This window comes from Nicotiana tomentosiformis, chromosome 11 (genome assembly GCF_000390325.3).
Source record: "Nicotiana tomentosiformis chromosome 11, ASM39032v3, whole genome shotgun sequence".
Lineage (NCBI taxonomy): Eukaryota > Viridiplantae > Streptophyta > Magnoliopsida > Solanales > Solanaceae > Nicotiana > Nicotiana tomentosiformis.
This window is the reverse complement of record NC_090822.1, coordinates 123,958,602-123,972,998: the sequence shown is the minus strand read 5'-3', so window position 1 is coordinate 123,972,998 and position 14,397 is coordinate 123,958,602. Positions and strand designations below refer to the sequence as shown.

At 35.6% G+C, this 14,397-nt stretch overlaps 1 non-coding gene across 1 annotated transcript; it reads right to left on the bottom strand.

Annotated features, from left to right (window-relative positions):
- Positions 1-13,950: 13,950 nt before the first annotated feature.
- On the bottom strand, positions 13,951-14,051 carry LOC117280169 (U6 spliceosomal RNA). The gene has a single exon (XR_004510656.1). It is a non-coding gene; the product is annotated as a U6 spliceosomal RNA (small nuclear RNA).
- Positions 14,052-14,397: the final 346 nt, after the last annotated feature.

The following is a 14,397-nucleotide window of genomic DNA, read 5'->3' as shown; positions in this document are numbered from 1 at the left end:
ACCATCTCAAGAAGCTCTTTGAGAAGACTAAGGTATAATTTTTCTCCTCTTTTAATTATGACTGATATTATGAAAAGAAAGTTTGTTGCCCTTAAAATTTCGGGCAAGAACTATATGACATGGGTGTTGGATGCTGAAATCTATTTAGATACAATGGATCTTGGAGACGCCATTAAAGACAAAAATAAAGCATCTACCCAAGATTGTGCTAAGGCCTTGATTTTCTTGCGCCATCACCTTGATGAAGGGTTGAAGATAGAATATCTCACAGTCAAAGATCCACTTATTTTGTGGAATGACTTAAAGGAAAGATATGACAACTTAAAGTTGGATACTCTTCCACAAGCACGATATGATTGGACTCATCTGGGGGTACAAGACTTTAAGTCTGTTTCTGAATATAGTTCTGCGATGTTCAGAATTACTTCTAAATTGAAACTCTGTGGAGATACTATCACTGATTATGATATGCTTGAAAAAATGTTCACAACGTTTCATGCCTCCAATATGGTCTTGCAACAACAGTACCGAGAGAAAGGTTTCAAGAAGTATTCTGAGTTGATTTCTCTTCTCCTTGTGGCTGAACGAAACAATGACTTGCTCATGAGAAATCACAAAAATCGACCCACTGGGTCTACACCATTGCCTGAAGTGAATGAGGTGTATTTTCATTATTCTAAGCGTGAAAAAGGTCGTGGCCCTGTTCGTGGTCGTGGTTGTGATCGTGGCCAAGGAAGAAATTTTTTTGGTGTTAATCACCCCCCAAAGAAAAATAACCACCAAAAGTGGAAAGGGCCAAGGGCAAATGGTTCAGAAACTGAATGTTATCGTTGCAGTGGAAAAGGGCATTGGGCAAATATTTGTCGCATACCAAAATATTTAGTTGAGTTTTATCAAGCATCTCTAAAGGATAAAGCTCCTAAAGCTAATTTTGTCTATGAAAATGTATTTGATATCACCCACTTGGATGTGACAGATGTTTTTGAGCATCCTGATGGAAAAATAAACTACTCGATCGGTGATGAATCTATAGTTAAAGATGATTGAGCATTTTGATTTTTATGTTTTTGTATTCGTAGTATCTAATGAATAAACATCTTGTAATATTTATTGCGCTTAATAATACTTCTTATGTAGTTTTTAAAAATATATGTATTTCCTAAATTTCATAAATAATGAGTAATATCTAAGTAATTAGTGTCCTAGCCTTACTGATCTTTTAATTCCTTTTGATTTTCCTTTACGTTACTTTAATTCTTTTTAAGAAGAGGTTTACAAGCACCCTGGAATAACTTTTGTTACTTCACCCTTAATTTTTTTTTTCATGTACTTATAATTGTATTATTTTTGTTGCGTAATTATTTGTATAATAATTAGAATTTGCTAGAAAATGTATTAAAGGGTCACTATTGAATTATTGGTTTAACTTTATTTCTTTTCCCTTTTCTCTAAAAATACTAATATTTATTCATATACTTCTTTTGTATGTCAAACCATGGGAAGCAAATATGGATATCTTTTACAGCAAACTTGGATCAAAGTTCAATTGTAAAAATATTTGCTTAATTGATTCATGTACAACACATACAATATTCAAAGAGAAGAAATATTTCTCTCATTTAAGTATGTGTACGTCAGATGTTACTACAATTTCTGGTAGTAGTAATCTAATTGAAGGCTCTGGAAGAGCTAATATAACTCTGCCTAAGGGAATAATACTTATCATAGAGAATGCAATGTTCTCCTCCAAGTTCAAGAGGAACTTGTTGAGTTTTAAAGATATCCGTCGAAATGGATTTCATATTGAGACAATAGATGAGAATAATCTCGAATATCTCATCGTTACCAAGAATGTCTCTGGCCAGAAAAGGGTTATTGAGAAGTTTCCATCTTTATCTTGTAGCTTGTATTGGACAAGAATTAGTGCAATTGAGGCACATTCTATCGTAAGCCAAAAGGTTTCTTATTCCAATACTTTGTACTTTGACATGATCGATTGGGACAGCCTGGATCAATTATGATGAGACAAATTATAGAGAACTCAAATGGGCATTCATTAAAGAATTTAAAGATTCTTTTAAATAATGAGTTTTCTTGCACTTCTTGTTATCAAGGCAAGTTGATTATTAGACCATCACCAACAAAGGTTGGGATTGAGTCCCCCACATTTTTTGAACGTATACAAGGGGATATTTGTGAACCTATTCACCCACCTAATGGACCGTTTAGATATTTTATGGTCTTAATAGATGCATCTTCTAGATGGTCTCATGTGTGCCTATTGTCATCTCGCAACCTCGCGTTTGCAAAATTAATGGCACAAATAATTCGATTACGGGCACAATTTCTCGATAATCCAATTAAGTCTATTCAACTTGATAATGCTGCTGAGTTTTTATCCCAAGCATTTAATGATTATTTCTTATCAATTGGGATAAAAAAGGAACATCCTGTAGCTCATGTTCACACTCAAAATGGCCTTGCAGAGTCTTTGATTAAACGTCTGCAATTGATAGCAAGACCGTTACTCATGAAAACGAAATTACCCACTTCTGTTTGGGGTCATGTTATTTTTCATGCAGCAATGCTAATTCGTCTCAGATTGACACATTATCATAAATATTCCCCGTTGTAATTAGTTTTGGGTCATGAACCTAATATATCCCATCTAAGAATTTTTGGATGCGTTGTATAGGTGCCTGTAGCACCGCCATATCGCACCAAGATGGGTCCCCAAATAAGGTTAGGAATATATGTTGGGTTTGAATCACCCTCCATTATTCACTACCTTGAAACACTAACGGGAGATTTATTCACTGCTCGATTTGCAGATTGTCGATTCGATTAGGCATTTTTTCCAAAATTAGGGGGAGAAATTGGTGAAATCAAACGGAAAATTTCGAGAAAAAATCCATCATTATCTCATCTTGATCCACATGCCTCTATTTGTGAAAAAGAGGTGCAAAAGATTATCCATTTGCAAAAAATAGCAAATCAAATGCCAGATGCATTTATGGATCTGAAAAGGATAACGAAATCACATATCCTTACAGAGAATATTTCAATCCGTATTGATGTCCCTGTTGGAAAATCTTCTAGTGTCATAACTAATGAGTCAAAAGCACACCTAAAGCGTGACAGACCATTGAGTTCTAAGGATCGAAATCCTAGAAAAAAATAAATAAATGATCAAGATGACACTACGAAAGAGCCTCATAAAGAAACCCATGATTTAACCAATCCTGAAATTCATGAGGATATCGATGAGCCTGAGACTCAAGAAAATAAGTAACTATCAATAAATCCAATCGATATTGAGACAAATTTGAATCGATTGAATATAGTGGTGGATTATGTCTTTGCATACAATGTTGCATCTAGCATTATGCAAGATAATGAGGATCTTGAACATAAATCTGTTGGAGACTGTCGACAAAGACGTGATTGGCCAAAATGGCAAGAAGCAATCCAATCTGAGTTGGATTCACTTGCGAAACGTAAAGTTTTTAGATCTATAGTCCAAACACCTAATGGTGTTAAACTTGTTGGCTATAAATGGGTCTTTGTACGTAAAAGAAGTGAGAAAAATGAGGTACAAAGATATAAGGCACGCCTTACTGCACAAGGATTTTCACAAAGAGCTGGTGTCGATTATGAAGAGACGTATTCTCCTGTTATGGATGCTATAATATTCCGTTATCTCATTAGTCTTGCTGTCCATGAAAAGCTTGACATGCATTTAATGGATGTGGTTACATCCTACCTATATGGCTCATTTGATAATGAGATATACATAAAAATTCTCGAGGGATTTAAAATGCCCGACGTACATAATTCAAAGTCCAAAAAATTTTTTTTAATCAAATTGCAAAGATCTTTGTATGGTGTAAAGCATTCAGGAAGAATGTGGTATAACCGCCTTAGTGAATATTTATTAAAGGAAGGTTATATAAATGATTCTATTTGTCCGTGTGTTTTTATAAAGAAAACAACATCGGAGTGTGTTGTACTTGCCGTATATGTTGATGACATAAATCTTATTGGAACTCCTACAGAACTCCAAAAGACAATTGATTATTTAAAGAAAGAATTCGAGATAAAAGATCTCGGAAAGACAAAATTATGTCTCGGTTTGCAAATTGAATATTTGAAAAACGGAATTTTTGTTCATCAATCTGCCTACATAGAAATGGTATTGAAATGATTTTACATGGATGGAGCACATCCATTAAGTACTCCGATGGTTGTTCGATCACTTGATATGAATAAGGACCCGTTCCGACCTCAAGAAAATAATGAAGAGCTTCTTGGTCCTGAAGTACCATATCTTAGTGCAATTGATGCACTAATGTATCTTTCCAATACTACAAGGCCTGACATAACTTTTTCAGTTAATGTCTTAGCAAGATATAGTTCTGCTCCTATAAGGAGACATTGGAATGGAATCAAACACATATTGCGGTATCTAAAAGGGACTACCGATATGGGCTTATTTTATGGCAATGATTGCAGTCCCGATCTTGTTGGTTATGCCGATGCTGGGTATTTATCTGACCCACACAAGGCTCGATCTCAAACTGGCTATGTGTTTATATGTGGAGGCACTGCAATATCTTGGCGATCGACTAAGCAATCAATCGTGGCTACTTCATCTAATCATCCTGAGATAATTGCTATTCATGAAGCAAGTCAAGAATGTGTATGGTTGAGATCTGTAATACACCTAATTCGAGACAAATGTGATTTGAAGTGTGACAAACTACCCACAATTTTGTATGAAGACAATGCAGCATGCATAGCTCAATTGAAGGGAGGATTCATAAAAGGAGATAGAACAAAACACATTTCACCAAAGTTATTCTTCACACATGATCTTCAAAAGAATGGTGATATCAGTGTGCAACAGATCTGTTCAAGTGATAATATGGCTGATTTATTCACCAAATCTCTACCGATGTCAACCTTCAAGAAACTAGTGTACAAGATTGGGATGCGAAGGCTCAAGGATGTGAATTGATGCTCTCATTAGGGGGAGTTAATATGCGGTGTACTCTTTTCCCTTACAAAGTTTTGTCCCACTGGGTTTTCCTTGTAACGTTTTTAATGAGGCAACCAAAAAGCGTATTCCTAAACTTGTGTACTCTTTTTCCTTCACTAGGATTTTTTTTTCTAATAAGGTTTTAACGAGACACATTATCTATGGACATCCAAGGGGGAGTGTTATAAGAAATATCAAATTATGGTGGATGTCTACTCTTCCTCCATGATCTTCATCTCAAATGCTTAATGGCATATTCAATGATATATTTTCTTCACTTTTCATGCCTATATAAAGGTCAGGGTAATAGATAGGAAAATATACACAATTAAAGAAGAAATAAGAATTTCTTTTCTTTTTCTCCATATATCTCTTAGCTTATTTTTTTCTTGTTCCATATTGTTAATTTGAGTTATATTTTATAACAAAATACAATTAATAGGACCACAAGGTCCACAGTAAACCTTTTTTGTACATTTGTCTAGTTTATAAGTGAGATGAAACAAAAACAAAGTACATGGAATGGACCACTACAATGTTCTAGCTAGATTAGTATATGTGGTCTTGTACTCAAGGGAGCTTGACGCAACGAAAAGATTATTTTTGTGATGAGGAAATTATGGGGTTTTAAGTCGCAAAAACAATCTCTCTTAGAAATGCAACGTAAAACTCTGTAAATAAGAGCCAATGTGTTGTAGCTCTTTCCCTGATCTAACTCTTTATTCTAAGATAAGATAGTTTTATTGAGTTTTATTAAGGTTATACAATTAAGTCGCTAATTATAAATAATTACAAGTATGTTTCTATACTAAGCATTGAACATTAACCTGGAAAATATAACTTGAATTCATTCTTCTATAGTTAGATCATATTCCCGTCCACTATAAAAATCAACCAGCTATTTCTTATTCTTGACGAAGAAATCATGTCTAAGTTATGAAAAATATGTCAAAAATAATTAACGTTTTTATATCACCTATTATGGTTCGTGAATCCTTATAGTTAGGCTACTCAGAGGCGGAGTTGGAATTTAAAATTTATGGGTTCTAAATTCTAGAATAGCGACATAAAGTGTAAGTGTTAGTAAATAGTTTCTGAATTTTATTTTTGAACATATTTTATGTGAATTTCTTAATTAATACATATAGAGTTTGAACAAAAGTTACTGTGCCGAACCCGTACTTCGACTTCTAGCTCCGTCCATGGGAAAAATCATTATTATTTTTCCAAAAATATAATATGATACATGTAGACCTCTCTATATATAACAACATCGCTATATAACAATCATTCACTATAAAAACCAAGTTTTTATGGAACCAATTTTTATGCTATTTATAATATATGTTCTCTATAACAGTACTTCGTTATAATAGCCAAAAAAATATGAAACAAATGAGGCTGTTATAGAAAGCTTTAACTGTAGTAATTATTTTGGGTAAAATAAATAAAGCATAAATGAAGAGGGAATTTTTGGCAAACCTTGTTGGTGAAGAAAATCCTTTTCACGGGATTATGAAATTTGGAGTGAACCCAAGAATTGCAAGTAATATGAACTATGCCATGGGAAAAGCCATCAATTACTATATTCTTGACATACATTTCCTTGTGATGCTCATTTTAAATTGCTCCAACCTCCCCAAAGTTTTCAGGAATTACAAAATCGGCCTCATAATTTGTGTCACCATCCACATCTCGTCCACGATGTGCAAACGTCTTAATGCTTGGTTTCTTTATTCCAGTCTCTTTAAAAGATAATAGAGAACAAAATAATTAATAATATTCAAAGAAAAACAATTAACAAAAAGAATAACAATTAAATACAAGTTGCAAGACAAGAGAGGAAATTCTATTAGGAATTTACGCACTAAAAAAAATGGAATTAACGTTGGGCGAATGTTGCTAAACAACATATTTCCATTGCTAAACCAATTCAATGACGGATTACCAAAAAATCTTATCAGCTACGGTTTATTTAGCAACAGATTAACGACGAATTTCGTAGCTAATTTTTGCAGTGAGAAAATAAAGAAGAACTTGAACAATTATGAAGCAAGAAATCAGCATAAAAGAAATATTGAATGACTTTTGCATGATTATGCTTTTTTTTTTTCTTTTATAAGATAAGGTGGTAAACAAACTTTTATGTATAAGCTCGTCAAATATTCAAAAAAAGAAAAAGACTAAAAAGGAGCAATAATAAATTAATAATCTTCAGCCGACTTGTAAACCCTATAACGTGCTATGTACGGGAGGATATTAAAGATATATAATGCCTCAAATTGGTTGTGTAAAAGTTTTCACTAGTAGTTTAAAATACTTATTTTTCAAAGTTATTGAGTTAATTATTTAAGTTATTTTCAATTTTGAAAAAATGATCACATTACAGTTTGCTTCAGTTTTGCACGTTACATTCGTACTTTGGAACTGAGTGAATGCGATAGAAGGAGCAAACGAAATAGCATCCACAAATGGCTTATCTAAGTATAACTATTTACTATAAAAAAAAGTACTAAAATTAATTGCCTTAGCTGGAAAAAAGGTTAGACAACAGATGCTGGTTTGAAATTTGATGTATGCAGAAGGACATTTCTTTTACCACTCTATTCCATGTTATGTTGTCTCCTTTTTATTTTTAGTCTGTTTAAGAAAAAGAAAAATGATATTTTTTTTAATATTTGAAAATAACTTAAATTTAAACTTCTGATTTTATCCTTAATAATACTAATTTTTTAGTCATATTGTCACGACCCAAAATCTAACTATGGTCGTGATGGCGTCTATCGTGTTATAAGGCAAGCCTATTTCCCAAAATATTGCTACTAAATCGATTATAAGAATATAATAAAATATTTCCAACATTTGAATTTTTTCATAAACTAAATCAACTCTAAATATAATTATAGAAAATACGGAAACGAGCCCCAAACATCGGGGTGTCAATAAGTCATGAGCATCTAGATAACCAAACTAATACAACCAGTGTCTAAGTATCAATACAAGACAGAAAGAAATATATAGAAGGAGAGACAAGGCCCTGCGGACGCTGGCAGCTACCTCGTAGTCTCCGGTACTCGATTCTCCCGGACTCAACGACCTCCGTAATCAAATACACCTGGATCTGTACATGAAGTGCAGAGTATAACATGAGTACAACCGACTCAGTAGTAACAGAAATAACTAAGGAACTGAGTAGTAGTGACGAGCTAAGCAAAACCGTCCAATTATTTATTTTCACAATTTACAATAAACATGAATAAATAGGTAAATTCCATAAAAACCAACAAATGCCACAAAGAAATTAACAGGTGAATGCAGCAACAGCAAAAGTAAATGCAACCTCACAGCAATTTCACTCCATCACTCAGCACTCGGCACTCAGCACCCAATACACTCAACACTCAATAGGTAGCTGCGCTCACTGGGGGTGTGTACAGACTCCGGAGGGGCTCCCAAAGGCCAAGCGCTAAGCACGGACAACTCACGTGCCATAATATCAATCCCTGGATCCGCACAGTCAACTCACGTGCTACGCGGACAACTCACCAGCTATGGTATCAATACCTAGATCCGCACGGACAACTCACGTGCCTCAATCAAATACCTCACAATAAGCCCTCGTCCTCACTCAGTCATGTACCTCTCTAGCCTCACCATTATCAACAAATAAGGGAAACACAGCCCATGTCAAGTATCACAGCATATCAGCAAAATAATAGTGACAAAGGTAAACATGTACAATAATATCTATGACTGAGTGCAAATTACGTTAGCATGAATAAAGCCTAAGCATGATCACTAACATGAAGGCAAACAAGTTCAACAATAAATAAACACATAACCACAGATAATAGCCATTAGGCCTTACAGCCTCACGGGACGAACCAAGTCTCAATCCCTCGCGGTGCACACCCACACGCCTGTCACCTAGCGTAGGTATCACTTCCAAACAATCATGTGATGTCAAATCTCCGGGTTTATACCCTCAAAGCCAGAGTTAAAACTGTTACTTACCTTAACAGCGTAAAATCCTACTCCGGAATGCCCTCGTCTCTGGACTCGGTCTCCAAAAGCTCCGAATCTAACCAAAATCAGAATACTACTATCAACATAGGCTAAAGAATCGAATTCCACAATAAAAACTACATAAATAGGCCAAAAATCCGAAATCGGCCAAAACCCGGCCCCCGAGCCTACGTCTCGAAACCAGTCAAAAATAGCAGAATAACAAACCTCGTACTCACCCGAGTCTAACCATATAAAATTCGTCAAAATCGGACTCTGTTTGATCCCTCAAATCCTCACTTAAAACTCTCCAAAACTCAAACCCTAACTCCCTCAGTTTCATCCTAGACTCCTACTAATTTCATGGCTAATCAGTGAAAAAATATCATAAATGTGTGTAAATAAACCCAAGCGACTTACCTCACTGATGTCTCGTGATTCTCCCTTGAAAAATACTACCCCAAAGCTCAAAACCGTTCAACAATGGTAGAAAAAAGGCAAAAAATCGCGAAGGGTTACTTTTATAGGTTCTGCCCCTAGGGGTTTCGCACCTGCGACCCTCTTCTTCGCACCTGCGCGACTGGCATCTGCGGTCCTAAGTGCGCATCTGCGGAAATCACTTAACCGACCAGGCTTCACACCTCCGGCTGCCCCTTCGCACCTGCGGGCTCGCAGGTGCGACCTCACTTCCGCATCTGCGACCAAGCCCAATCGTCCAAAATCTGTACCTGCGACCATCGCAGATGCGGAGACCAAGCCGCACCTACGGTTCCTCTGCGCACCTGTGCATCAAGCCCGCACCTGCGAAGCTCGCACCTGCGGTTCCCAATCCGTAGGTGCGGACACATTTGAATAGCAGCTCCAGCTGCATTTTCCAACTTCCAAACTTCTCGTTAACTATCCGAAATCCTTCCGAGCCCCTCGGGACCTCAATCAATAATTTCCAAAAGTCATATATCACTACCCAAACTTAGTCGAACCTCTGGAACACCCAAAACAATCCCAAAATACCAAATCAACCCCGGATTCAAGCCTAAGAACTTCTAAACTTTCAAAATTCGCCAACGATGCCGAAACCTATCAAACCACGTCCGAATGACTTCAAATTTTACACACACGTCACAAATGACACTATGAACCTACTCCAACTTCCGGAATTCTATTCCGACCCTAATGCCTAATTTTTTCACTGCCGACCAAAATCGCCAAATTTCTAACTTTCGCCAATTCAAGCCTAATTCTACCACGGACCTCCAATTTATATTCCGGACACACTCCTAAGTCTAAAATCATCCAACGAAGCTAACTGAATCATAAAAATTCACATCCGAATTCGTTTACTCATAAGTCAACTTCCGGTTGACTTTTCTAACTTAACTTTCTAACTAAGAGACTAAGTGGTCATTTCACTCCAAAACTACCCCGGACCCAAACCTACCAACTCGATGCAACTCAACGCAACTGAACAACACATAAAGAAACAGAATTGGAAACAACACAAAATATCGGCACGTAGCCCAATCATGATCTTTAATATGAGTCTCAGCTCAATTTTCCTAACACGTGAAAAATATTCGGATAATAACATGATTCTTTAATTTTACAATTTCACATAACTTATTCAAGCCACAATTTCTATGGTGTACGTCCACACGCTCGTCAACTATCATGTGCGTTATCGCCAAACAATTTATATAATACCAAATTCAGGGATTCATACCCTCAGAACCAAGTTTAGAAGTGTTACTTACCTCAAACCGCGTAATTTCTTACTCCGCTATGCCCTTGCCTCGCGAATTGGTCTCCGAAAGCCTCGTATCTAGCCATAATTAATTCGATTCAGTCAATACAAATTATTGAAATTAATTCCATAAGAAAATATTAATTTTCCAATAAAATCCTAAATTTAACTCAAACATCGCCTGTGGGGCCCACGTCTTGGAACCCGACAAAAGTTATAAAATATGAACGCCCATTCAACCACGAGTCCAACCATACCAAATTTACCAAAATCCGATATCAACTCGACCTTCAAATCTTAAATTCTTATTTTGAAATCCCTAGGTCTAAATCCTCTAATTTCACCTCAAAAATATGTAATCTAGTCAAAATACTCAATGATAATCCAATATTATTGACTAACAATGATCACAAGTGACTTACCTCATGTTTCCCATGAATTCTCTCTGAAAATCGCCCCAAAAACCGTGCTTGAAAGTCCAAAAATTGCCAAACTCGGAACCCCTTCAAAATGTATATTGTCGAGGGGTTCCGCACTTGTGACTCACTTAACCACTTTTGAGGTCTTGCAGGTACGAGAAACCAACCGCTTCTGCGGTTTGCCAAGGCCTCCACTGCCTCCGCTTCTGCGAGCTAGAAGCCGCTTCTGCGGGCTTGCATTTGCGAGGCACGCTCCGCTTCTGCGGAGTTTGCGCTTTTGCGTCCATCCGTCCGCATCTGCGATCACGCAGGTGCGGAAATTCCCTCGCACCTGCAACCACTGCCCTTCCTAGTCCAGGCCGCATCTGCGATCATTTTGTCGCTTTTGCGGTCACGCACCTGCGACCATTTTCATCGCAGGTGCGATTGCACCAGAACTGGAAAAATTCCAGAATTGACCCAAGTCAAAATTTAGTCCGTTTAACCATCCGAAACTTACCCGAGGCCCCCGGGACCTCAACCAAATATACCAACAAGTCCTAAAACATCATACGAACTTAGTCGATGCCTCAAATCACATCAAACAATGTTAAAACCACGAATCATACCCCAATTCAAGCCTAATGAACTTTGAAACTTCCAATTTCTACGAACACGCCGGAAACTATCAAATCACGTCCGATTGACCTCAAATTTTGCACACAAGTCATAAATGACATAACAGACCTATTCAAATTTTTAGAATCGGATTCCGACCCCGATATCAAAAAGTCAACCCCGGTCAAACTTTTCAAAAATTCAACTTTCGCCATTTCAAGCCTAATTCCACTACAGACCTCCAAATAATTTTTCGGACATGCTCCTAAGACCAAAATTACCATACAGAGCTATTGGAATCATCAAAACTTTATTCCGGGGTCGTTTACATATAGGTCGACATCCAGCCAACATTTTCAACTTAAGTTTTCATTTTGGAGACTAAGTGTCTCAATTCATTTCATAACCTCACCGGATCCGAACCAATTACCCCGGCAAGTCATATAACAACTGTAAAGCAGAAATTAAACAGCAAATGGGGGAACATGATTGTAATACTCAAAACTATCGGTCGGGTCGTTACACTATTATTCACATATTTTAAGTTTTTAACCTTAAAATCTTAAAAATGAAAAAAACTAAAAAAATAATCTTTTAAAGTATGACCAAGAAAGTCTTTTTGTGCGGAAATAAGCTTAGAAATGTTTTAGAGTTTTGGAATATACTCGAATTTCCCTACTTAAGTTCTTTCTCCACATGCTACGTACGGCCTATGATAGCACGGATATATGAACACAAATATCAGCAAGCTGGTACGAATTCGACACGACATATATAGGAAAATTTTGAATAAGGCAGGGACTCGAGACAGGGTAAAAACTTAAGTTAAAACATACCAATTTACCGTGGTTAAATAATTAATAAAGTAATACGATAGAGATACAGTAATATATATATATATATATATATATATATATATATATATATATATATATATATATATATATATATCCATGATAAAAAGCGAGACGTTTACGAGCAAACATGTATATTAAACCATGATATGATTCTTTTAAATTTAAGTCTCCGTCCGTTTTATTTATTTAATACACTTTATTTATTAGTCTATTACAAAAAAAATAATATATTTTTATATTTGAAATTTTTTTCCTTTTTACCTTTTCTTAAATTTTATACTGAGTCAAACTGAATCATACAAATTGAAGGAGTATATGGCTTCGTTAACATGACTCATACAAACCATAAAGTCATTAATGACCAAAAAAACAACTCGAATAACTCAGACCGCTGTATATATGATATACATAGTGCTACAAATGCGATATGAGTTTCTTTTTCAGACAGGCAGGTGCTTAATTAAAGTTTACCTTTTTGGTTTACTGAAGTCTATTTCGATTTTGATGAAATTAAAGGTATTATCTTTATCTAATCGATGTTAATATTAAAACATGTAACATTGAAATTTAAACGCTTGAAAGTTATGTGGTAGATGTGGCTACTGATGGAGGTGGTGGTTGTCTATGGTTGATGTGCCGTAAGGGTCGGCGGTGGAGGTGGCCGGTTGATAATCAGAGGCAGATCCAGGATTTGAATGTATGAGTTTAATTTTTGGAAAACTTATCGTTGAACTTATTGTATATTTAAAATTATGGGTTCAAATCTAATATTTGTTAAGATTTTAGTACGTTTTTGTATATAAATTCATATTTCGTGTCGAAAGTTATAGGCTCGATTAAACTCGCGACCGAAAGGCTATATCCGCGGTTGGCAATGGTGGTTATACGTTGAAGACTGATGAGGGCAGTTGTGTAATTATAATGAATATAGAGTAATAGTAAAAAATCACTTTTACATGAATATTTCAATGGACAATATCTTAACAACTTTAAACACTACAAAATTTGGATGACAAATAAATTAAGAGCAAATAAAGAGTTGCTAAAAAAAGAAAAAAAATCATAATTTAATGGACTCAAATCTAAATGATTCACATTCAAAACAACTTGAAGTGGAAATAGAGAGGACTAACAATTATTTATGTAAACATTCAAACACCATTAATGTAATTGTACTTGTTCGAAAAGCAATTATTATCCTAAATTGTCTTTTCAAATTCAATAAATGCATGTGAAAGACCATGATTTTTTTTAAAGGCCATAACTCTGAAAAAGACTTATACTCGTTTTTTTTTTAAATTGGACCATTTTTCGATTTGTGTGTGTCATCGTTGCGCGAGCCCATACTATTCTTCTCTGTATCGTTCCAATTTTATCGAATGTCCCGAAGGGACAGACTTATACTCGTTTGGTGTATACGCAAGTGATGGAAAAAAATATTTGGTAGTCTTAGTTGCCTGAAACAGATAGTGAATTTTGTTTGTTTATTTTCAGAAATGTGATATGAACTTTTACAGGTACATTCAATTATGTCTGTCATTCCTAATTTTGGGCAAGTACAAGGGTCTTTTTAAAGTTAAGATAAATTTTTTTTTATCTGTCGTTCAATATCCGTATAAGAATTATACCAAATTCAGATTCATGCTGTGAAATTTTACCTTGGGGTATATAGTTTCCTAACGAAGATAATTTCATACTTTAAGCTCAAAACTGAAAGCATCAATTAAGTAATTGATGAAA